At 45.1% G+C, this 26,614-nt stretch overlaps 1 protein-coding gene across 2 annotated transcripts in view; it reads right to left on the reverse strand.

Moving 5' to 3' along the window:
* Window positions 1-26,614, reverse strand: part of LOC119650440 (carboxypeptidase N subunit 2) — a 307,216-nt gene that overhangs the window by 167,800 nt on the left and 112,802 nt on the right. The gene's annotated exons all lie outside the window — the stretch shown is intronic.

Consider the following 26,614-nt stretch of genomic DNA (forward strand, 5'->3'; position numbering starts at 1 on the left):
CGTGGAATATTAAAGTCACATTTATGAAGAATCTATTTATCTGCAGCCCTTTTTAAGGTTTTTTGTAAAACACTCATGTGAAATCTAATCTTCGAGAGATATCCCATTCCGGTATCTGCTCAAAAAATTTACTAATAGTATATTATCAACTTTTAGAAATAGACTAAAAAACTCTCCTTAAGTTCATCCTAAGTGTACTAAATTGTTGTTGCACCGACATAGAGAACAGCCTTGTGCATACACATGCCAGGTTTCATGAAAATCAAACTATTAGTGGGAAAGTTATAGCAGTTCAAACTTATCAATTTCGTGCTAATTAACAGCATTCTAAGCCATACAAATAAGATGCTGACGTCATAATTAACGAGAATAATTGAAATTCGAGTGAAATATTAAAATTCCATTCAAGAAGAATCTAATTCTCCCTAGCCCTTTTTTATATTTGATGTTGGTCAAATTGTTTTCATTCGCTAATAATATTAACCTGAGGGCGTGAAGCGTATGAGGTTGACCATTATCAACACAGCGCTTTCCATCAAGTGATTTATTTAAATCGCTTTCTAGAAAATAGAGGGCAATGGAGTTTTTAGCTATATTACACGGAGCTGTCGTGCACTCGTCGCTCCTCACATCTTTTTCTTTTTCTTCAGCCTTCAGTTCACAAGCGGGGTCGGCTCGTGGTGATCGGTTTCGTCATTTTATTTTATCAAATGCCTGATCAGGATGTAATCGCGAGACCTTTAAATCCCCATCCAGCGTATCAAGCCACCATTGTTTTGGGCGACTTTTTGGTTGTTTACCATTGCTTTCGATGTTCTGATCAATACTGGTTGTTGAATTCTCGTTCGCGTGAATTACTTGACCACACCATCGAAAACGCCTCTCTTGCAGTTTTTCTACGATCGATGCCAACCCATATCGATCGCGGATATTCTCATTTCAGACGTAATCAAAACGTGTCACGCCACCAGTGCAATGCAACATCTTCGTCCCCATTACCGCAAGCCGCCGTTCATTGTCCTTTATAGTCGGCCAACACTCAGAACTATAGAGAGTGGCAGACGGACGACATTGCAGTAAATTTTAGATTTGGGACGTTCGCTGATACGTCGATCACAAAGAACACCAGTTGGGGAATGCCACTTCATCCATCCAAACAATTTCATTACGCAGTTCTCCATTGGCTGATAGCGTTGACTCTATATTTTTAAATCGCTGAGTTCTGACAATGGCAGTAACCTGCCCTTCGAGATATTTAAATCGCTCAATTCTGGCAATGGCAGTAACCTGCCCAGAACTGAACGATTTCAATATCTCGGGTCAATGCTATAAGCCAATGGAGAACTACGTTATGCTCCTCACATAGGGATACACAAAACCTTTCATACCTGAAGCGTCAAGCTTCCGGTTTCCCGACTTGTTTGCAAATATATTTGAGTGCAGAACTATCCCATTTGTTACATACATACTCGTAATGTATATATTTAGTGTCTGAAACTACTGACTTTAACTTACTATTTTGGGTTCCAGTTAATTTACACGGAAAAGACAAGTTCGAGCTACTGTAACTATGTCAGTAACAGTACGATTTTGATCATTTCATATCATGCTAAATAGTATAGTCAATATTACTGCACTTAATGATAACTCCAGGATAAACTGAGGAGTGTCGTCTAGTCAATTTTCGAAAAACACAGTAATTTACTATTATTAACTTAATTTGAGTAGATATTGCAGTGAGTGCAGTTTGTGGCCTGTGCACCATACAGAGGCAGTTTCATGATTATTCGATTGAGTAGTTTCAGAGAATGGGTCCATTAACGAAATCACAAATCGTCAATGTCGAAACTAAGGCTAGCTTCGTACTAATGAAGACCTTTCATTTAATGTCCAAATTTGACTATATTCGTCAAAAAAATTACACCCGCCTTTTGCATGTATGAGGACCACCTTAAGGTCAACGTAGAAAGATGTAACTTACCGCATATGTGGGCGTTCACAGTTTGCACCTTTCCACTAAAATTTGTCGCGATCGATATAGTTGTTTCTGAGAAAAAAATGTGTGTAACAGACAGACAGAGCATCGAATGCGGTGCCTGAAATCCAGACCGGACATGTTCGCTGAGTTGTTTAAGGCGTGCATATCCGATGGGACGGCATGGAAGCGGCAGAAGTTGGTGCTTTTGCCTAAGCCTGGTAAACATTGTGGAGAAAATGTTAGAACGGGTAATATACAATAGAGTACTCCCGGTAGATTACTAGCGGTATGAGTTCTGTAAAGCCATATCATTGATGCTATCAAATTGGTTACTGGCTTGGCCGGAGATGCAATTCACGGAAAGGGTAGTCCAGCTAATATTGCGAGGTGGCAACCCTGGACGTAAAAAATGCATTCAATTCGCTCAATTGGAATCTAATACGGAAATTCCTAGCGGAGACCGCCTATCTCACTACTATTGTCGATAGCTATTTAGCTGAAAGGAGGCTCTGGTATGATATCGAACAAGCACCCCAGGAGTATATTGTTTCTGCGGGTGTTCCGTTATTAAACTGAGTTCAGTCGACAGGAAGATAGCCTTGAGGGTATGCTTTGCCTTCAGGACCGTCTCAAATGACACAGCGTTTATCATCTTGGGAATGATGCCGATTGACATCTTGACAGATTAGATGGCGAACATATATAATATGAAGCCAATCTCTCTCTTATCGCAGATGAAAAGGTGAGATCCATCAAGGAGTATTTGGAGGGACGACACGATGGGATTAATTATATTCTTACCCAGTTTCTCAACTGCAGGCCAATGCCTTTTGAAGATTTCCACCTCCTCAACAAAAAACAAGTCGGTAAAACCGGAAGCTGGACTCTTCAGGTACGAAAGGTTTTGTGTATTTCTTAGTACGTAGCACGTAATACATCCATATATTATGTGAGAGTACCCACTTTCAGGTGATATTGACATTCATAGTCTTCAATTTTCAAAGAAGCAACCAATTCGACATATTATAACTTTGTTGGTAATAGTGTGATTTCCACCAAACTTGGTAAGGCCATGCTCTATATTATAGCCTACCTCGCTGCAAGATCGCGGTGCTAGGATGAATTGAAGGGGGGTTTCCAGCCAATTACAAAGAATTGTAGTAATATACTATTATTAACTTTATTTGAGCAGATATCGGTGTGGAAGGTATTTCGGAGGCACCATATAATGGCAGCCTCCTGATTTTTTTCAGATTTTCCGGTTTGGTATAATAGTTTCTGAGAATGGCCCTCTTAAAGAAATTATCGCTTCCAACCCCCCACACTCCCCACCTTGTCTTGTGTTGACACAAAATGTTAAAAACAAACAGACAGACAGGCATTGAACCGATTTTAATAAGGTTTGATTTTACAAGCAAAACCTTAAAAAAAAATGTATACCAATTCGGTTTGTATGGCAACTTTGCCTTAAATTCAACATTAAATTACATCATTGACTGTATGGAATTTAAAAGCTTCCATATTTTGTTCATAGTAATTGGTGCAGCCGTTTTCCAGAAACGTTCGGGAGTAGAGTTTTGCAAATTCATAAAAACCACCTTCGACGTACTATAGGTTAACTACTAGTAACAGTATAATTTCTCCCAAACTCTTCTGTTGTGGCTTATGTAATGGTTTATTTATTTCAGTAGTGAGTGTGAAGGTTTCATCAACGGCGCAATAACCGGTATACGGTCTAGGCCTGCCTTAATATGGAACTCCAGACATCCCGGTTTTGCGCCGAGGTCTACCAATTCGATATCCCTAAAAGCTCATCTCATGCAGGGTCTGCGTCGTCTTCTTTGTCTACCATAGATATTGCCCTTATAAACTTTCCGGGCTGGATCATCCTCATCCATACGCATTAAGTGATCTGCCCACCGTAACCGGTTTAATTTTTTGGTTGACTAAGAAACCTGCTCCAAGCACATGGTTTAATGGATGGCCGCTATATTATATGGTGTAGTGGCTCTTCTCCGGAAACCGGTCCCCGTCCATTTCATCTCTTGCAACGCTGTTACATCAGCCTTATATTGGGGCTTGGTGCTCAGCAGCATTCGGTCTGTACAGGGAGCGCACGTTCCATCAGAAAATGCGCAAATAATTAATTCGTTGTCGTTGCCGGGTTCATCGTTGTAAGATCCATCCTGTCCGAAGCTCCTTCCATCGTAACACAGATTTTCCGTGTAGGGTTGTCAGTCCTACCCAACCCCGAAACTGGAGGACCAGTTGATACATTTTGTCCCGTTTTTAGGCGCGGGAGACTCGCCTTCAGTCTTCTCCGTCAGTGGTTTTTAATAAAGAAAGAGCTCCCAGCGATCACCACGTGGAGGAGGAGACAGGGTTTGGTAGTAGAGCTGTTGGTGTTGGTTCAGTAGGCGTTTCCCAGGTTTTATGCTTCATCGTGGGTACCAACCCACTTTCGCCCTGGGACCTAGACTACCCTTTGACCTCCATAACAATGTAAATGCTCTTCTAAATTGGAAAAAACAATTTCTTCTTAGCACTCTTTTTGTACCAACATTGTATTAATGTTATCATCCAGACCATGACAACATTAGTCCCCACCGGAGTCGCAAACACAGAGTTTCATGCGACAAGCTGCGTATCATGAGTGGCGAATAATGATATGACCATTCGGATCAGCTACGAATATCGCAGGTGAATCTTATAAATAAATACCCGAGGATAAGCCGAACGTTTCCATTTGTGTTCGCCTTCCTAAACACTTTCCTGATTTCTGGGGGAGTAAACCTCCGTGGGAAATTCGTAATCCGAAGTGAAGCAATCCTCGGGCCTTTCGGATGACGTTACACTGTATTTCTGAGGCTCCCATCCAAACGCAACATTGGGGCTCTGCTGCAGGGTTGACTGCCTCTCCACTACTCGTGGAATAGAATTAGGGATAACAACATTTTAAAATCTTTTAGTGGGACCCCAGAGACACAAACACAGTACTCAATACAGTTAAGACGTGTTCAACAACACCAGAGCGGCTCTTCTCTCTCAGATGTTTTGGCGTCAACCAGCAGGAACGGAAGACCAAGACGTCATATGTTTTGGACGAACCAACACAACGAATTTATCGCCAGCGCTTATTATCGTTTGACAAATTAAAAACGAAATCCATCAGGATGCACTCAACGACTACACGACATGTTTATAATTCGAAGCAGAACGCCGTCAACCTGTACTAGATGATAGTGAATAATAAACGATTGGCCCTACAAACTTGTACAAATCAACCTCAACCACTGCGAGGCAGCGCAGGATCTACTCTCGCAAACCATCCGCGATAAAAACATCGATGTGTCCATAATTAGTGAATCATATCGAAACCACGGTGGTATTACTTGGGTCAAAGACAAAACCGGCCAAAGAGCGCTATGGGCTTGTGAAGAACAAGCCTTCGAGGAAATAATGGAGCACCCAGAGGAGGGCTTCAACAGAGCGAAGGTGAAGGGCGTCCACATCTACAGTTGCTATACTCCACCCAGCGCTACGCTCACCGAGTATGAGCGGGTATTTGTCGCGCTGGTTTTGGATGCAAAAGGAAGTTGGTCGACCATAATTGCAACCGATTTTAACGCGTGGGCTCTTGAATGGGGCAGCCGGACAACTAATCTGAGGGGACGTGTTTTCATCGAAGCATTCGCGGGGCGAGACGTGGTATTGGCGAATGTTGGGGCCTCGTACACTTTCCGGAGAAGGGGCCTAGGGTCTACAGTTGACCTGGCATACGTGAGTGCCACTTTAGCCAGTAGAGTCGCTTGTGATGTCAGTGAGGATTATACTCACAGCCACCACTAGGCAATCTGCATGGAAATCAAGGGCGGATCGAGCTCGAAAAAGAGTTCTTGCAGAATGCTGGGTGGTATGCTCGGTGGACGGCGAAAGCTTTTGAAGGGCACACGTTTTCTGTAGCGCTTAAACCCGACATATCTCTGAATGGTACGGCTAGAGAAAAGCCACTAAAATCACCCGATGGGTGACGGAAGCATGCGATGCTACTATGCCCAGAAGGCGATTGTTCCCCAGTAAGCCACCCAACTACTGGTGGAATAACGAAGTCGCAACTTTGTGAGCCGCATATTTCCGGGCGAGAAGGTTTCGCCAGGAGCTTAGGGGAAAGCCCGGTGGCGACAGTCGAGAGGAGGCACACAGGCAACTCCGTGGCTGCCTAAAAGAAGCCAATCGGAGGAACAAAAAGAACTGCTTCAAACAGCTGTGCGACCATGCCGACATAAACCCTTAGGGCGAAGCCTACAGAGTGGTAATGAAAAGGCTGCAAAGATCACTCCAGGTGACCTATCCGCGCCTCCTGAAACAGATTGTTACCACTTCGTTGCCTCACCACGAAAATAGGGGAAGGCAAACGGTTGTCCAGCTAAATGAGGGCATGATACCTCCGGTAACTGTGGAGGAGTTGCGGGAAATATGTGGTAGGATCAGTGACAACAAATCCCCAGGTTCGGATAGCATCCTAAGCCAAGTTTTGAAAATGGCCCCTACATGTGGATGGACGATTCCGTAGCCTACACAATGACGAAATCTATGAGCGATACCATGACCGTCCGGATGTGGATAAAATACGGCTCAATAGGTTACGGTGGGTGGGTCACTTAATCCGTATGGATGAGGATGATCCCACCCGAAAGTCTATAAGGGCAATATCTATGGTTGGAAAAGAAGACGACGCAGACCCTGCCTAAGATGGAGCGATGGCGTAGGCCAGGACGCCAGACAGCTTTTAGGGATATCGAATTGGTGGACCTCGGCGCAAAACCGGGATGTCTGGAGTTCCTTATTAAGGCAGGTCTAGACCGGATGCCGGTTGTTGCGCCGCCGAGTGAAGACTAGGCTCGACCTTTTCGCCAACACTTTCGAGGCGTGTCTGAAAGAGGCAAAATTCCCGGTCCAGTGGAAAAAGCAAAAGTTGGTGTTGCTTCCGAAGCCTGGAAAACCACCTGGAAACCCAGCATCGTATCGTCCTATCTGCCTGCTAGATACAAAGGGGAAGATGATGGAGAGAGTCTTCTACAACAGACTCCTACCCATCGTCAAAGCCAGCAATGGTTTGTCGGGACGCCGACGGATACAGTGAGAGTGGTAAAGTCCTGACTAGAACGGATCAAGCTGACCTTGGCGGACACGAAAACGGAAGCGGCCTTAACAACGAACCGCAGAAAAATAACACTGTGAAAGTCGGTGGATATACGGTCGTATCGAAGCCGGCTGTCAAATACCTGGGGGAATAATTGACACCAAATTGACCTTTAGGGAACAACTAGAATATACATGCCAAAAGGCAGCCAGTTCCACTACGAAAATGTTGCGGAATATTGGTGGGCCGAAACACTACCGGAATGCCGGAATGCCACCTGTTAGGCGCTCGCAAATTGTCAGAGACGGAAGAAGGTGAACTCGGTTTACCGGCTCATGGCTTTGAGGGCTTGCAGTGCGTTTAGAACCACATCAGATGAGACAGTATTAGTGGGGGGCAGGCATGATCTCTGCCGACAGTCTGGCTAAGAAAATGAGTGTGCTGTACCATACAAGGCGTATGGAGGGGCATACAGTGCGTAGAAATATGATAAGGTCAGAGTCGCATGATCTCTAATAACGAAGATGGAACGAGTCTACGAAAGGTTTTTGGACGCACAGATTCATTCCCAACACTAGGGTGTGGCTTGAGCGGAAACATGGGGAGACCAACTACCCCATTACCCAGTTGCTCATGGGACACGGTGGTTGCTACAGGCAGTATCTGCATCGCTTTGGGTTCGATGATTCTTCGAATTGTCCTAGATGCGATGGCATACCGGAGGATCCAGAGGATGTGGTGTATCAGTGTCCAAGATTTGTAACGGAAAGGAGGAGCCTATACCAAGTGTTGGGCAGGAGCGTGAGCTCCGAGATCATAGTCGCGGAAATGCTGAGGTCCAAGAATAACCGGCTTAAGATTTGCTCCGCAATGATGAAAATACAGGAGGAGTTGCCGAAGGAGCAAAGAAGGAGGAAAGCCGCAAGTTGCAGTAGGACGAGTGCCTAAGGGCAAACCTAAGCCGCGAAATAACGGGATTGAGGCTGGAGAGATAGGGGTGGGTTTTAGTGGGTGCGAATCCCACACGCGCCCGCTGTAGCTCCGACGTTTGTGACGTGTCTTTCTAAGATTTTCCGTATATAATTAAACAAGCCCACGGACCCCCTTCTCGCCCAACCAGACCGAGGAACGGTCACCCTAAGGATGGGCTAAAGTTAACATCTAAAGGCCCGCATCACAGCGATGGTGCGTTTTAACGCAAAGTGTGTGCGACCATGCGAAAATGTATTGCTACATCTCGATTGTCGCAAACACTTGCAGCGATGACGCGGTGGTTCTACACTACACCACACTACAAAGACATGGATCTTAAATCGAAGATAGTTCGGATCAAAACAACAAAAGACAGATTGTTACCGGACAGGACTTTTGGGACTATAGCACAGGTTGTAAGGATAACCGCTTTTTGCATCTCCATGTATAGTCCAGCCCTAAGATAGAGCGTTTTCAGCGCTTTATGTAAGTTTTGCGGTACTAATCCCGTCGCTGAAATTACTACTGGGACTACTTCGATTTTTTGTAGTCTCCAAGTCTCCTTCATATCGTCCGCCAAGGGGACGTAGTTCCGGATTTTGTCCAGCTGTTTTTCAACAGTGTTCCGGTCCAACGGTACGGCTACATCGATTATGAAGCAGGCTCGTTCTTCTTTGGGAAGCAGAACCAGATCGGGTCTGTTATGATTAACACTGTGGTCGGTGGCAATAGTGTGATCCCACAGTAGTTTGACCCGATCATTTTCCAAGAGTATACTTATAGTAGGGATGGTAGGTTCCCACCAAGTTATACTTCAACGCAAGGTTTTGATGGAAAATCTTGCACACAGAGTTATGACGATTGGTGTACTCAATACTGCTCAACATCCTTCACGCAGATGTTATGGGGTGGCGATCATGAAGAATGTACCATTAATATTTTTTTGTTGGGAGCGAAGCATCCTGAATTGAAGTTAAGAGTGATTCGGTCTCATTTGTTGGATTTTTTTTTATATGACCTCCGTGAATGGGTATCTATTTTTACATGTAGACCTTCTGTTGGACTGAAGTAATATGCGACATGGGGTCCCATTTCCTGCTTCTCAAGTTCACCCCCCTCAGGGGTCGTCCTCTCCGGGGTCGTTAGCGACTTTTAACGGGTCGCTTATGATACGGGGTGTGACGTCCCCGAGGTGCCCGAGTAAGTAGTTCTGCCCCCTAGCTGGCAGCATTCCTGCGTCCTAGGTAGTAGCCTCGAGAAAGCTTCTCGGTGAAGAGCGAACTGCGAATGACCGGTGCACGTCGGAACACACTGGGAGTCTCCGGAGCCGTTGACAACTCTCTGCCGGCGTCGACGGGGTGATGTGAGCGTAGCTCTGCCAAGGTGGTAGTTGCGACGTGTATCAGGAGCCAGCCCCTTCGGGACCCTGGTCAGGAAGTGTGCATTGAACCGGTGTTAGTAGACCGCGATGTCCCGAGCGAGCGCTGATCCGTCCGTGAATTCCGGGATCAGCTAAGCGTAGGCCAGGCCTCAGGGAAGTGGGGCAGGGGCTGTGTCCCCGAGGGTATACCCGTTCCTGACTATTGCACACGATGCGCTGGTTATTTTTTCATGGAGAATATTCATAAACTTATAAAAAACAACGACGAAACAACAGGCAAGGAGGAAGAGGTGACTGTGTTTGGGCCGATCACAAAAATGCGTCGTTCACCGCAGCGATCAGCGAAAGAGGCAACGAGGGCTAACATACCCGATGTGACAATGGGGCGCCCAAATAAAGAGGAAGCCTCATCAAGTGGTGCGATTGAACGTGCGGAGATGGCAACTCCAATACCTTGCAGTGCCCCTGTTCTGGAAGTAAGCTTAGTCAGAATCGCTAGTCCTGAGCAGATGGATTTGGACACAAATCGAGTGGAAGTGCATTCGACCGTCCTCGCTAGAGCCGAAGAGGAAAGGCTCATCAGAAAATGCGCAGCAGTGGTGAAACGTATGCGGTCGGCAGCGTTTTTTCAGAGGAACGTCAGCAAAGGCGTCAAAAACGGGCTGATGGAACTGGAGGAAATATTGGACCGCATTTCCTTTTATAGACGTGGAGAGCAGCGGAAGACGATTGTAGAGCAAAAACAGTCGCACTCCCCGCTGAGAATGCTGTTTGCGTCAAACGGACCGCAGATAGCCCTTTGCAAAGTGAACTGGGGAAAAAGCGGAAAGAGGACGACGTGCCTGAAGGAGACTTTCTCGACGTAGTCTCCAGGGCCCAAAAAAAGAAGGTGAAAAAGGAAAAAAAGAAACAACGGGCTCCGTCGCCAGAGACACGTCTGTCCAAAAGCAAGGAGGCTGCCAACCAAAAGCCAGGAGCGGAAAAAACGAGGAAACGAAGAAGGACTAGACCGTCGGCTCTGCTCATTAAACCGACGGAAGGCAAGACATTTGCGGAAGTCCTTAGTGAAATCTGCTACAGGATGAAACCCGTTGAGAACGGAGCAGAGGTGTCTTCGATACGGAAAACGAGGAGTTGTGGAGTTCTCGTCGAACTGGGCCCAAAGACGACCAACAAGAGCACGTTCTGCGAAGCGGTCAAGGGGCTATAGGCGGAGAAGGCTCTTGTTTCCAGCCTAGGACCCATTTGCTCTCTAGAAATACGGGATCTTGACTGCCTCACAGAAAAGGCCGAAGTAGAGGAGGCGCTAAAGCGTGAATGTCCAGAGGTAACCAATGCCCGGGTAGGTATTACCACTGTAAATGCTCGAGGCCAAAAGCTCGCCGTGGTGGAAGTCCCCGAGCAATATGCGAGGAAACTCCTTAACAGCGGGAGAATCAAAATCGGATGGGTAGTATGTAGGGTACGAATGCAGATAGTCCCCACCAAGTGCTACAGGTGTCTGGACTATGGACACACGTCAGCAGCTTGCAAGGGTCCGGACAGGCGGACAGCATGTCGGAGATGCAGCCAAGTGGGTCATCAAGCGAATACTTGCAAGGAAAGCGAGAGTTGTGTTCTCTGCAGGGATCGTGGCGCGTCTGGTGAAAGCGTCGCACACACTGCGGGACGGTGTCCGATCTTCAGGGCGGAATTGGAGAGCGCTAGGGTGAAAACGCCATGATCCGCATTTTGCAAATTAATATGCACCTGAGTGCAACCGCTCTCCAGTTGCTAGCACAGTTCGCTGCGGAAGTAAATGCTGATCTCGTGCTGATCAGTGAGCAATACCAAAACAAGGACCCGTCCTCATGGTATCTCGACTTATCGGGCACCGCTGCCATCTGGGTTCGGGACAACGTTCGACTTCGTGTTCTTGCCGAAGGCCCGGGAGGACGGATTTGTCTGGATCCGGTGTTTAGGGATAACGTTTTTTAGCGTTTACCTGACGCCGAATGAGATGATGCCGGACTTTCGGCGCCGACTTGATGCTCTGGAGGACGCCGGCCGTTTCGAGCACGGAGGGACGAATCCTGGTTGGCGGTGATTTTAATGCCAGGGCTCTTGAATGGGGCATGCTTCAATCAGACTCCAGAAGGAAACGGATTTTGGAAATGGCGGCGAGAACCGGGCTCGTAATTTTAAACACCAGATCCACGCCAACGTTTCGGCGCCCAGGTTGTGAAGGAAGCATTCCTGACATCACTTTTGCATCGGAATCTCTGGCATCATCGGTGGGCGGATGGCGAGTCCTAGAAGACTTCTCGGCAAGTGATTATCAGTACATTGCGTTCGAAGTGTTTGACGCTACTTGCCGGCGAGCACCAACACGACGTTCCCCCTGCGTGTGGAACGTCGCGAGGGTGAACATCGGAAAGTTCGTCGAAACTCCTGGAGCAGGTAGGGCCGCGCTGTGGGGCACTCCGGGAGGTGGTGGTGTCGCAGCTGACACCGTCGTAAATTCAGTGATGAATCTGATAACGACGGCGTCTGAGGCTTCCATGCCCCGGAGAGGCCCCAGGCGCGACAAGCCTTCTATGTACTGGTGGACGGTAGAAATTGCCAACCTACGGAAGGAGTATCATAAACTCCGCCGTTTGGAGGAGACTCTGCAGCGCTATAAATAAAAGTAAAGCTCGCGGCTGACAGAATCTTGTTAATGAGGTGAACGAGGACCCGTGGGAACTTGGCTATAAGCTTGTCACTCGGAAAATCGGGGCTCTGCGGAAGCCCTGCATACTCAGCACCGACCAGATGGACCGCATTGTGCAGGCATTGTTTCCCAGGCACCCTGTACGGGTTGATGTAAATAGCACGGAAAGCATCGTGGATTGCCGCCTTTTCACAATGAGAGAGCTCGAAGAAGCGGTTCTCACTATGAAAAACAGGAAGGCGCCAGGTCCTGATGGCATCCCGACGGAAGTTTACAAACTGGTGTTCTGCCAACGGCCAGAATTGCTGGTTGAAGTGTTCAACGCGTGCTTGAAGGAGGGCATTTGTCCTTGTCGCTGGAAAGTGGCCAGACTCGCGTTGATCAAGGTAAAGGAGACCCGGAGCTCTCGTCTGCATACCGACCGCTGTGTATGCTTGACACGGCCGGAAAAGTGCTCGAGAAGCTCATCAGGGGTAGATTCGCTGAAGCGATCCGTGCTGCCAGGGACTTATCCGCAAGGCAGTTCGGGTTTAGAATAGGGAAATCTACAGTGGATGCTGTTATGGAGGTCGTAGATGCGTTTAATCGAGCCGGGGCACACAGCCACCGATCTCGACGGATAGTGCTCTTCATAACGCTTGATGTCAGAAATGCCTTCAATTCCGTAAGATAGACAGATATGCTAGGTACACTAGAGAACTTCTTTCATGTGCCAAGCTATCTCTTGCGGATATTGAGGGATTATCTGAAAGACCGCTCCCTGCTCTATGAGACGCTAGAGGGCCAGAGGAGGATGAAAATCACGTTGGGAGTAGCGCAGGGATCCATCCTAGGGCCGGAACTCTGGAACGCTTCCAACGATAGTCTGCTGATACTCGATATGCCCGAAGAGTCGCGCCTGGTCGGTTATGCAGACGACGTTGCGGCACTTGTTGTCGAACGCACTGTTGAACAGGCGCAAGGCAGACTTGGCATATTGATGCGTAAGCGGATGGGTGACTGCTCACGGTTTCAACCTTGAGCTGGAAAAAACCGAAGTGGTCATCCTGACCAGAAGGAGAATCCCGACCCTGCGTCTCATACCGATCGGCGAGTTGACTATAGAGTCAAAACCAGCGGTTAAATACCTTGATTTAATGCTCGACTTGAGCAAATCAAAACAGCAGCGGATAAGGCTGCAGCTGGAGTCGCGGCCTTGAGTCGGCTAATGGCGAATGTTGGGGGCCCTATATCAACTAGGAGATGTCTCCCCATGGGAGCAACGCAGTCCGTTCTTCTCTATGGTGTGGAGGTATGGGCTGATGCCCTTGACAAGGAGGTGAATCGTAAACGCCTTGCTCAAGTGCTTTTCGAGTGGCGTCTGCTTATCGCACCGTCTCCGAACCGGCTGTGATGGCGATCGCGGGGGTGATCCCCGTTGGCCTCCTTGCCAAGGAGCGAAAAGCTATCTACCGCCGCAAGGGCGAAAACTTACGAGAAGTGGTTGCCCGTGAAGAACGTCAACGCACCCTTTCGCACAACTTTCTTGGCAAAATGAGCCAAGGGGCAGGTGGACTGCGCGGCTCATCGCCAAATTAGACCCATGGTTGAAGAGAAAACACGGTGAGATTGATTACTTCCTTACCCAACTTCTAAGCGGGCATGGAGGTTTTCAGTCTTACCTGCACAGGATTGGGAAGGCGCGATCTCCTGATTATGTGTTCTGCAATGGAGTGGCGGATGACGCTGAACACACCTTTTTCTCTTGCGAGAGGTGGGACGGCCTCCGCCAGCAGCTTTATGCAGACACAGGGGAGCTCTCCCCCGACAACATTGTGCGAGATGTTCGGGCTCTTCTTATAACGAAGAAGATTGAACTCGACCGACGGAGGGATCGGACGGTGAGGGGTTCCCTGAACTAACAACAACTCCCCTCCTCCCCTTCCTTCCCGTTGGTGAAAGGAATTCCCTGACTTGAAGGCTCCCAAAGCCGGGAGAGCGGGAGGGCTAGCCCGAAGTAATGTATCAAACGGTTCCAGGCTAGTTCTCTGATGACAGGGAGGTGTTTAGTTGGTAGTCCGCCAGCGTACTGTTGCGGGAGTCCAACACTATGTGCGTAAACGCATTCACCTACCTTACTCCCAAAAAAAAAAGTTCAAAGGAGATAATTTATTATCTGCCATGACGGTGTAATTGGCTGGATAATTGATTCTCGAAGAAAAACTCACGAAGAGAATGCACTTGATTGTAGTGCAATGTTTTTAAATCAAGTACCCCCCTTCCTCCCTGGTGACGTGGGATGGTGATCCTTAATTTTTCGGTAGCTGTATTGTGCATGTTGTTATTTGCAAGAATTACCCTTACCCGCCTATGACAGATTCTAAATCGGTATTACTCCATTGTATCACACCGAAAGCATAAAGAAGGACGGGAATGGCGAAGGTGTTGATCGCCATGATTTTATTTTTCCCGAACAGCTCCATTTTCAAGATAAGATCCTGACGCCGTTCAAATTCCCCCAGCGACTTTAATTATTGCTACAGCACGTGTTGTTACTTGCAATATGCCCGCCGTCCGAATCAATACCCTCAATTTGGATGTTATTGTGGCTTTATCCTTCGTTGTCGGTATGTTTTCTCCGAAAAATTGTTTTTATACGACATTTCTCCAAAACCAACTGCTGAACTGGATAGTGATGTCCAGTAAGGAACGAAGTTGGTTCTCGTCTTTGGCGGGCTTAGAGAGTCGCCTTGAAAAATGCCACGCCTGATTGGTATCTCTCCTGATGTTTGTGAGGATACCGATAGTTTCGTGCTCCAATTCTTCATCATTATTCTGAGGAGAAGAACTTGGGATGAGGAAAGTTACCCCTTTGGTAAAAATTTCTAGAACTAATTTGGGATCGACAAGCATCTGATTAAAATACTTCAGCCAGAAGTTGTAAATCTTACTAACTCCTGGCGTCTTCCAATTATCTGCCTTTTCAATGGCTGCTTCTACGTCATCTTCAGTTATGTCAGGTATAGTCATTTCGGGGAGGGCCTCGCATGAACCCATAACGCTTCTAAATTGCAACGACTGGATTCGCTACAAACATTTCTCCAAAAGCCTTCTGCTTGAGCCAGATCAAAATTACTTTCCCTACCTGGGTTGGTGAGATTTTTATAGATCCCCCGTTGGTTTTGGAAGAACAAGATGTTGTCTGTCCTTCGCTGAAAGCTTTTTGATACCTACAGATGCGATTGGAAGATACCGTAAGTTTCTGCTTCAGGATTTCTTCGATTGGCATATCATTGGGCAGATGGTAGTTTCCAATAATGTTCGCCATGCATCTGTGCACTCTTGGTGATGGATTTCCAAGAAGTGCTTGCGTGACACGACCAATCTCCTTTCTCAATTTTTCGACTCTTTTGTTGAGTCGAAATACCCAGAACGGTAAAGTCCTCCTGCACATACCTCTGTTATTCTCTCTAAGATATTGATAATGGAGATGAATAACCGCAGCAGCTGCAACATAGATCAGGCTGTGAACCTCTGTAGCATTAATCTCTTTAGCCAAACGATCAACCAAAAAAAAAAACGGCAGCAATGATGCTAGTAGTTGCCGAAGTAAACCTTAGTTTTGGGATCTTTGGCCTAGCGTCTGGGAGAATGCCAGTATATTTTGTGAATGCGACAGCTATCCTGCTCGAACGCCCTCGTCCAGCCCGGCATGCCTACTCGCTTCCTGTGAGCATTCAACCCGCCACTTGGCCCACCAGCGACTTTAATAAAGATCGCCTAGTGATCGCTGTGGGTGTAATGCGCACTTACATTCCAGGTAGTTCCCCTTACCAATGCGGTGCTTACGTATGTGAGGTCGACGATAGAACCCAGGCCTCTCCCTCTGAACGTAAATGAGTTCCCAGCATTGACAAGTACAATATCCAACTCGGCAATGCTTCGAGCAGTATACGTCTTCTCTCGTTTGTCCTTCGGCTATCCTATTCACAGGCCCAGGCATTGAAGTCACCCGCTATGATTTTCGGGGTATGACTCCTTACGTCCAGCACCAAATGGTGCAGCATCTCCTCGTACTGCGCACGTGTTGCGAGGAGCGTAACAACTGTACACAGGAATCCCGTCCATTTTTGCTCTCACGAAACCAGCTTCTGGACATTGCATAACTTCCTGAATGGTCTGTACGCCGCACGCCCCTATCGCTGCATTACCGGCCTGGTCCCTGGTCCAGACACGATCACCGTAGTAGCAATAGGGTTCACAAATAATGGCGACGTCAATTCTCTTTTCTCGGATGGTCTGTGAGAGGAGGTGTTGCGCCGCCCCGCAGTTATTGAGATTGATTTGAATCAACCTCATTAGGGCCTTGTATTTAGCGCTCTCCTGAATACTGGACATCTGCTACTGCCAGTAATATGTCGGTTGTCGAAGTCCTCTTTCCCTTCGCATAGCATGCATTTCAGTCAGGTATGCACTCCTTTGCGATATGTTCTTCTCCTCCGCACTCTCTGCACCGCATTGATCTATCGTGGGCGCTGGCGCATGCTGCGGCTATGTGCCCAAAGTCCAGGCACCTGAAGCATCTTTCCATGTTCACTCGCTCTCTGAGTCGACAGTTGACCCAGCCTTTCGTGACTCTGCCCGCCGATAGTAATTTGGACGCTGTCTCTGCTTGCAGTCTGCGCCCCCCCATTAGCCTTTCGCATCAATTTGAACACCCTGCCGTTTCATTTTTTTGGGAATCTGTTGGGGTCCACGTCTGAATGCAACATACGCGAGGAACCAGCGGAGCTTTTTCCCAATAAACTTGCCAGATAGTGCAGTTTTCGGTAACGGGAGCGAAAGAGTATTGGGTTGGACTTTGGGGGTTACCTGCCCAGCATGCTGAGCATGCTGAGTGGATCACCGCCGAAAGCACCCGCCATGCCAATACACCAGGCATGAATTTTGCGGATGGTACCGAAGTGGCAGTTCGACGAGCCATAAACAGCTCGAAGAACTGGAGGGGCCCAGGTCTGGATCGGGTGCAAAATTTCTGGTATAAGAAATTTACCAGCGTACACAGTCGGTTGGCACACAGTATAAATGAGGTCATGAGTCCGCCGGAAGAATTTCCACGCTTCCTCACTGCGGGGATTACTTACCTTATCCCTAAGAAGGACACGGTGCAGGACCCCGCAGACACAAGACCGATTACTTGCTTACCAACCCTCTACAAATTCATAACGTCCATTATTAGTGGAAGGGTCAATGCGCACCTCGAGACCAACAACATTCTGCCCGAGGAGTAGAAAAGCTGCCGAGTTGGGTCAAGGGGTTACGAAGGGCAACTCATTATCGACTTGGTAGTAGTAGACTAGCAACTAGAGGCCAAGAAGAGGTTGCAATATCGATTATGCCAAGGCTTTCGACAGCGTCCCGCATACCTGGCTAATCGATGTCCTGTATCTATATCGCATTGATCCGAAACTAATAAAGGTTTTGGCGACAGTGATGGAAGGGCGGCATTCCACCTTATCAGTGCGTACATCTGAGGGTGCTAATACCTCAGAGCCCATCCGTATACGGCGAGGCACCTTCCAAGGGGATTCGCTGAGTCCCCTCTGGGTTGCATGGCACTGAACCCCCTTCATTCCTACTGAATGATGCTAGAGGGCATGGTTTTGCAATAAAGTATGGCCTACGTGCTAAGTGCGAACTGACACACTTGATGGACTTAGATGACATCAAGCTGTATGCTGGGACTGACGACTATCTTAGAAGTCGGTTGCGAATAATAGACATGTTCAGCCGCGATATTCGGATGGATTTTAGATTAGACAAGTGTTGAATCCAAGCCATCCGCAAAGGTCATCACGAGCGCGTGCCGGACATAGCATTGGTGACCTCCACATCGAAGCTATGACCGAGACAGACTTCTACAAGTACCTAGGAATTCTATAAGGAACCCATGCTCCAGTTGGTGATCTGAAGGATGCTCTGCTGTCCAAATTCCTGCGACCTGTAAAGTTGGTGCTGAAATCGCATCTCTCGGGGAAGAATAAAATAAGCGCGTTGAATGTATTCACTATCCCTTCACTGGCTTATGCATTCGGAATATTGCCGTGGACGAAGACCGACCTGGAAAACGTCCACCGGCGGATACGGACAACTATGTCCAAATTCCGAATGCATCACTCAAAGTCTGCCGTGGAGCGGATGAACCTACCTCGTGACATCGGAGGTAGGGGCGTGGTTGATGTGGCGGCACAACATCATCGTCAAGTTGACTCGTTGCGCGCTTCTTTTTACAGCAAAGAGCAGGCGAGTTCCTTGCATGAGGCTGTCTGTAAGGCAGACTGTGGACTGATTCCACTTAACTTGAAGGATCGATCTTTCAATCCTCTGAGTAGGGTGAAGTCGGACCAAGAGCGGATCGATGAATGGAAGTCGAAGGCAATGCACGGTAAACACGTAAATTGTCTTTGGCAGCCATTTGTCGATTTGCATTTGTCGTACAGATTGCTATGCGCTGGGGAGCTCTTTGCTGATGCGGAGGGGCTCATGTGTACCATTCAGGATGGCGTGGTCGCCACCCGAGCTTATAAAAAGCTCATCATGAAAGAACGGGTAGAGAACGACCACTGCAGAATGTGTGGTTCGGCGTTAGAGACGTTGGACCATCTCATTTCTGGCTGTACTGTTATGGCACCGGTGCAATACATCACCAGGCATAATGCTGTATGCTGCTTCGTCTGGCATGGCTTTATGTCTTTTGGATGCTCAATTCTCCTGTTCTTCACTACACTAAACAGTACACCTTGTTGATTGCTATGGTCCCTCATCATCGCGCTGCTTACGAAGGTAATATCTACCAGTGAACCTATCCTCCCTTTCCGGAAGGTATAGGTACTTCCGATATTAGCAAAAGCAATGTCCTGCGAGGAAACCTTGCTTCCCCACTCGGTAGACCATGCGTTGAAGTCTGCCACGATGAACATTGAGGATCGTACACTTTCGTCTAACGCCAGTTCATGTAACGGGAGGAGGAACGTAGCAACTATAGACATGAACACTGTTAATTTTAGCTCTTAAGAACCCATTTCCAGGCGTTGCGGTTATCTCTTCAAACGGGTATCATCCTGTCTTCCAAATTGGGTACTTTTTACTTTTGTCGGTGGCCCATACCGCGTTATCTTTTCCTCTGTACGGTTCGCTAATAATCGCCACGCCCACACCGAGCTCTTGGACTGAATGAATTAAAAGATCTTGTCCGGCCTCACAATTGCTGAGATTTATCATATATGAATAAATCTCATTTACTTTTTCCTTTTGGTTCCCTCCTAGACAAAGGGCATTTTCCGCTTTTTGTGGCTCGGCTCTTATCACCAAAGCCTGCATCTTTACATAATATTCCTTCCAGTCTACACAACATTCCTTACAGTTATAGCGGTTGACACTAAATTTCGTGGGTCGAAAGTGATCATTTCTTTCGCGGACCCATTCTCAGAAACTACTCAACCGATGCCGATATCTTTGATTATTTGAACAAAGTTAATAATAGTATATTACTAGAATTTTTAGTAATTGGCTGCAAGAACCCTCTTAAGTTCATCCTAGAATCATGAAATTTTGCAGCAATGTAGGCTATAGCATAGAGCATGATCTTACCGTTTGGGGAAAATCACACTATTACTAACAAAGTTATAATAGGTCGAACTTGCCGCCAAGACTTTGAATGTCAATATCATACGAAAGTGGATATTCTCACATATTATATGCATATGCATAATGGGATAAATGTCCACTCAAATGCTTTATTAAAAGGAATGCACAAAACCTTTCATACCTGAAGCATTCAGCTTTCGGTTCCCCGATTTGTTTATTTATCGTCTCAGTTAGAATAATTTTTTTAGGTATAATTCCAATCTTTAATATGTAGGTGATGTAGTATTTTCGTTTTCTTTCTAAAAGTACAATTTATCAAATTTTGTTCAGAGTGGAGAGTTCTAATAAAATGCCCACTGGTGCCCACTTGGACAACTGATTAGACTTTGAATATACTCGTATGTCCCCTTTGACATCATGTCAATCATAATGAAATTTCATTCAATCATTGAAAAGCGTTACGTATATTAACTGTATTGACTTATATAATACGCGATTATGCAATGATGATATTTTACATTCGTCGGTTGTTATAATCATGACCCCATAAATGAGGGGTTAGATTTTCCGTGTACACTGAAACATAACCGTCTGTACTTATGTATATACATACGTCAGTTAAAAATTTTCACCAGAAACCCTTTTCGAGCTTGTTAACGAAAGACATTATTCCATGGGGTTTCATAGGTTAATAACTTTTAATGTTTATTAAAGTTGGTTGGCATAACATAGTAAGCTTCGTCTTCAATTCTTGCGAAAAACAGCCAAGATATCTTAGTCTAATCGTGCACTTGTTGGGGTAAAATAACCGAGTAAAAAGTTGTTCAGTTATCTGAACTAAAGGTGCTTTTAGAGTTCTCTAAGCTCTGCTTATAATGAAAGAAGGAAAATGAAGTAAAAAGTTGAAGCCAATGCTGCCTTTTCGTCACCAAGAATATACCAAAAGCACCAAATTTAGTACCTTTTGAAGTCCACTGGTATTTCAGTACTGTTGTCTCATTTTTAAGGTTTTGTGTGAAACAAAACCTTATTAGAATCGATTCGTTGTATGGCTCTCCGTCTGTCTGTCACTTCAGCATTATTCAAAAACGGCTTGACCGGTTGTCACAAAATTTGCTGAGGAGCTGTGGTTTGTGAACCCCCTTACGTAAAGCAAGTGGCGCCATTTTGTTTTGAGTGTGAAGGGAGGCTGCCTATACACGCGAAAGGGGAGTGTCCTTTTTTCACAGAATACGGTCATGTAGAGTATCAAATGAAAAGGCTCGATAAGTACGTTTCGAAAATTATGTTTCTAATATTGGGTGAAGCATAGGATAGGGAGAGTTCAAAATGCGTGTCTCAAAAAATCTATCGGAACCCATCCAATATCTGCTCTAATAAAGTTAATGATAGCATATTACTATATTTTAGAACCCGAGAAGATAAGATAGAAGTACAAGATAAGGGATAATATAAGGCATAACATTAGTTTTGATTGTAATCGAACTACTATTAACAAAGTTACAGAAGGTCAAAGTTTAGCGTTTGACATAAATTTATTGCACTCTAATATTGCTGAAGTGATGTTATACCAAGGCACTCGGCGGGCCCATGGCGACATTTTAGCTTTTTTTAGTTATTTTAGTTATTATTATAGTATGTAACAGATAGTCCAAACAGGCATTTGTGTGGATATGTATTTGCTAATTAAGTTTGCGGGTAGTGTCCAATAGAATAGGCATGTGGGGGCGTTAGGACTAGTGATATTTACTTTACTGCTATTGTGAAAGTAACTTAGAAATGCGTGAAGGTGCGTTAGATCAATTTAGATGGGCAAAGTATTTTTATTTAGGATTAGCACATGTATATCTAGATTTTAGGAATTAACGAAGGAATATTTTATATTTTTAGCTACTCACGAATGGAAAACCGTGCGTAGGGACTTCCGCCTATAAGATAAACACAAAACCTTTATACCCGAACCGCCCAGCTTGCGGCATCCAGACTTGTTTTAGATAAATAGGCACTTTGCAGTACTTTTCAATACAAACGGAAAGAACTTAATATTTGGTTCAATGTAAAAATTGCCGAAAATTTCAACTGGTCAGATTACGCGGCCTAAGGTCACTTCTAAATTTCCATAAAATTACAAAAAACAAAGTAACAGTTAGAATGATTGCAGTCTATGGTGCAAATAACCTACTAAATTCGACTTAAAGTGAAACTCCTACGGCAACATTTTGGACCATCAAATCCCTCATTGACGTGGACCGTAATTCTAACAACACTCTTCCCGAGTTCAAACTCGCCAACCGGACTAAACACACGATTGAGCACGCACATATTGTCCATCAGTCTTGAAGACTCCTCTCGGTATCAATCGGAGGACACCCACCATAGCTTGTCTTCTGGACTTAAGGAAAACCTTCGACTCCGTATGACAATACGGACTCGCTTTTAAGGTTTCCGAGATCCTCAATTTCCATCCCCATTTCAATCCCATGGTGAAACTTGTCTGAATTTTTATTTAGATGGGCTTTACCGATATTTCACTCGTTGGAAACTATCCTTAAATCCTGAAAAATGCGAAACCATGTGTTTCACGAAAACATGAGAATTACGGCGAAAATGCTGAGTTACATTAGAACTCTGTCACTCAAAATCTACGACGATCTTAGAAAAATCACATACCTCGGAGTGACAATGAATTCCTATCTCTCCCACGTCTTTTGTATAATGAAGGGAACTGAACCGTGCAACCGGTGTCTTCAGATCCCTGTACCCTATTCTAAAATACAATATCCCCACTTCCAAAAAATGAAGCTGTTTTGCTATAAACAGCTTATCCGACTACACCTCATTTTGTACTTAGTTTTCTGGTCCGATAGTTCCCCATCCCAAAGTGAACGCTGCTCTTTTACGGTTTCTACCAAATCCCACGTGTTGACGCCTTCCTTGCCCGTCATACCCTCAACTTCCCAGTCAAATGCTAATCCCATCTCACTCCTCTTGTTTGCACGGCCATACAGATCGAGATTGTTGAAGATAATCTTCTTCGGACTCATCTGTTTCCCCAGATCCTCTTATCCCCCTTTTGTTTTGAGTTTCAAGGAGAGCTCCCCATACATGTAAAAGGGGGCGTAGATTTTTTTCACAGAATATGGTCATGCAACAAATGAAAGGGCTCGACTGTTACTTTTCGAAACTGATCGGATTTCTGACATTAAGTGAAACATAGCGGAATGAGAGCTCAAAATGTGTGCCCCAAAAGTGGAACACACTTATTCAACGATCGCAGATATCCTCATTTAGGATGTGATCTAACTGTTACACCAACGGAAAGTGTTCGGTTTCATTACCGCAAAACGCCAGCCAGTGTCTTTTATAGTCCACAAAGAAAGTTAATAGTAATATATAATATTACAATATTTTGGAAATTTACCGAAAACCCCCTTGAGTTTATCCTAAAAGTACAAAATTTGGCATTAGTTTAGGCGATAGTATAGATCAATCGAACTATTATTAACAGTTATCGAAAGTTAAAGTATTGCATTTCATGTAAATTTACTGCATTCTAGGACGTGTATGGCGTCATCATCATATGTATAAAGCGAACTTATATGGACGGCGGTGTCCCTGGAGACACTTTCGCTTTTCTTAGCTTCTTTTAGTTAATTCATTTTCAGTATCAATTACTGGAAGCAGACATGTGTGTGTATACGTATATACTAATGAAAGTTGTGGGTAGTGTTTAATGTGATGTATGTATGCTTTCGTGCACAGAGCAAAGTGGAAATGTCTGAATATGCGTTAGATCAATTTCGTGCACAATATGTGCATAGAGAGTTGCTCACATAAGAAGAACACATACCTGAACCGCCGAACTTCAGTATTTCGAGTTGTGTTCAGTTATGCTCAACGGAAGAGAGAGAGTTTGAAGGAATATTTTACATTAATAATAATAATAATCGTTGGCACAACAATCCATATTGGACCAGGGCCTTGAAGTGTGTTAGAGTACTTCATTCAAGACCGTAACACTATAGTACACTGTAGAGGGCAATGTGGTCAGCACTACGCTCACCCGAGATTATTACCCTGATTTGACTCAGGTACTCATTCACAGCTGAGTCGACTGGTATCCGACTTCAAATCACGATACAAATCCCACTGCTACCAGTGATATTTGAACCATTTGAGCTATCCGGACAATATTTTACATTCCGATTTGTTTAAAAAAAATGTTCGGCAATAAAAAAAATGTAATCTTTATCAATCATTTTATATGTTATTATTTTTCTTAAGCTGTATACGAGATTTACAGTTAACGAAGTTTATAATCGCTTGTTTTTGTTTTTTACGGTCAAATTGGACTCCTCTAAAAAAAATGATTCATTGGTGGAAAACACATCTCCATTTGTGGCAATCTTAAATCAAAAATTTAAACCTTCTCTTACTCTGTACGTATACCTATCTCTATTGTCCTAGAAACGATTAAAACTTTACATTACTAAATGTCAAATTGCACCAATTTTTCATTGAAAATCCAGAATATAATTAGAAAAATATTAACGAAAATACATAATTGTATTCTGGACCAGAACTAGGGATGTGTAGAAAAACCCGATCGGTACAACAGAATTTTTGTTGCGCTGTGTGGTTCCCACCAGTTCGAAAAATGTAGTTTTTAGAAAAAGGCGTTCAAAATTTAGTTTTTATTGGCTGCAACTTGGTAAATATTTTGAATTTCGCTCTGAAATATTTACAGTATATTGCCAACATATTCTGCTTACCAAATATATACAAACGAAAAAATAGATTCTTGGAAACCGTCACATAGGAAAACCCCCTTAATCTAAAGTGGCATTCCACTCCTGGCGGCACTGTGACGAATGCGTCATAGAACGTCTCAAATTCAAAATCTACCACAGATTCTTTCGTTCCGTTGCTCTCGATAGTTCCGATTCGGTAGAAGTCTACTGTTTACTTTCAGTCCAATTCTGTTGGCCCTTCTCTTCATATCCAAAGGTATTTCCATGACTACGTGTTGAGGTGTTTGAGGAAGGATCAGACTGTCCACATACTCCAGGCAAGGCAACATGACGGAAAAGTAAAAAATTACCGGGGACCAAATACAATCCAGCCGGATATACATACATTTTCATGATAACGCAACTCTAGCACGTTGCACTTATCCCTACTCTCGGCCATGGACAGAGCTTCTTATGCACAACTCCTAAATCTTTGTTTGTTGCCACAACTCACTTTGTGGCAGGTTCTGAGCTTGAGCAGTGTGCTGCCAATCTAGAAGCAGAGAAAATTTTGTTCACTATTTTTGTTGCAATCACCAAGACTATGCCACTCCAGCACATATCTGGCCAAAGTGCTGTTAGAGACCATCTAGCATCCATTACGATCACAACGTCACCCTTAGGAAGCCTCTCCTAAACTGTGTATAATTGTTCATAGAAAACATTCTCCTCTATATCGGAAATTCCTGTTGGTGCGCGTTCCTTATCCTGAGTTTTAGCCTTGCAGTTTAATTCTTTTCAGAAACTGACTCATAAATGAAGAGAGCGCACCTTGGAGTAGTCAGCATCATCCCGGCACCGAATGGGCGTCTACCACTATTTAGTTTAGCAAAGCACAAAATTGCAGTGCCGGGAAACGAAGAGGAGTATTTTCCAAAGTGCCCCCATCGCATCCCTTCATCCCTTGGTGGGGTACAGCGCGTCAACCACATCTACGCGCCATTACTGGCGGTTATCTGAAATACTCTCCACCACCCCCCATGACTTTCCGAGTCGGACTCTACCGTTCTACGGCAAGTACCCTCAGGCGACCCACTCCCATGTTAGGAGAATGGATTGCACCGAAGGCACAGCCCGCAATACAATTGTCGTCCTTCCTTAATATATGATCTATCCACTGCCACTTCCGTCCTCCGACCACATCGTAGACGAGTCCCAAGCCTGGGCGCCAACAAGCTCATCGTTTGAGATATTGTCAGACCAATGTACGCCGTTGATACGACAAAGACATGTATTGACGAAAGCTTGGAGCTTTTGTGTAACAGTGGAGTTCACTTTCCACGTGCTAATCCCATATAGCAACACAGCAAGAACAATAGTACAGAACAGTCTCAACTTGATCTTGGCCATGTGATAGCTGCATTTCCAAATTTTAGACAGGACAGCGAAAGCGGATCTAACTCTGTTAATGCATTGCGCAACATACAGTTCGGAACCACAGTTAGCACACACCACACTCTAAATATATAAATTGATTGACACTTTCAATGCTCAGCCCATTTGTGATGTGTCACCTTATGTGGTTGTTGCCAGTCCACTTGGCAATCCCTTATTCTTCTTTCTTTCTAGATTAGATTATGGTTAGTCGGAGCAGCTAAATGCCAAAACTCCAGACTAACCAGCTATGGGAGCAGCAATTGCCTGAACTCCACAATGACCTAATCAAGCAGTGTAAATTATGGGAGCAGCGAATTGCTTGGACTCCACAGAATGAAACACGTTAAGCTTGAGTTTGATAGTTCCAACGAACTACGTATTTTTAATTTATATTTCCTTTTTTATACAATTTTTACCTATACTTAGTAGGCCGGTACATATCAATTTACAGTATTTTAGGAAAAATATTACATAGTAGGCAATGATAAAGTGAATAAGTTTACAGTATTTTTAGAGAAAATATTACATAGTAGGCAATGATAAAGTGAATAAGTTTACAGTATTTTACACCTTACCCCTTTTGAAAAAAATGAATTGTCTTTAGGAACGGTAGACAATTCGTTTTTTCTTTATTGTTTATATTATGTATAGTCAG

This window comes from Hermetia illucens, chromosome 1, assembly GCF_905115235.1.
Source record: "Hermetia illucens chromosome 1, iHerIll2.2.curated.20191125, whole genome shotgun sequence".
NCBI classification, from domain to species: domain Eukaryota; kingdom Metazoa; phylum Arthropoda; class Insecta; order Diptera; family Stratiomyidae; genus Hermetia; species Hermetia illucens.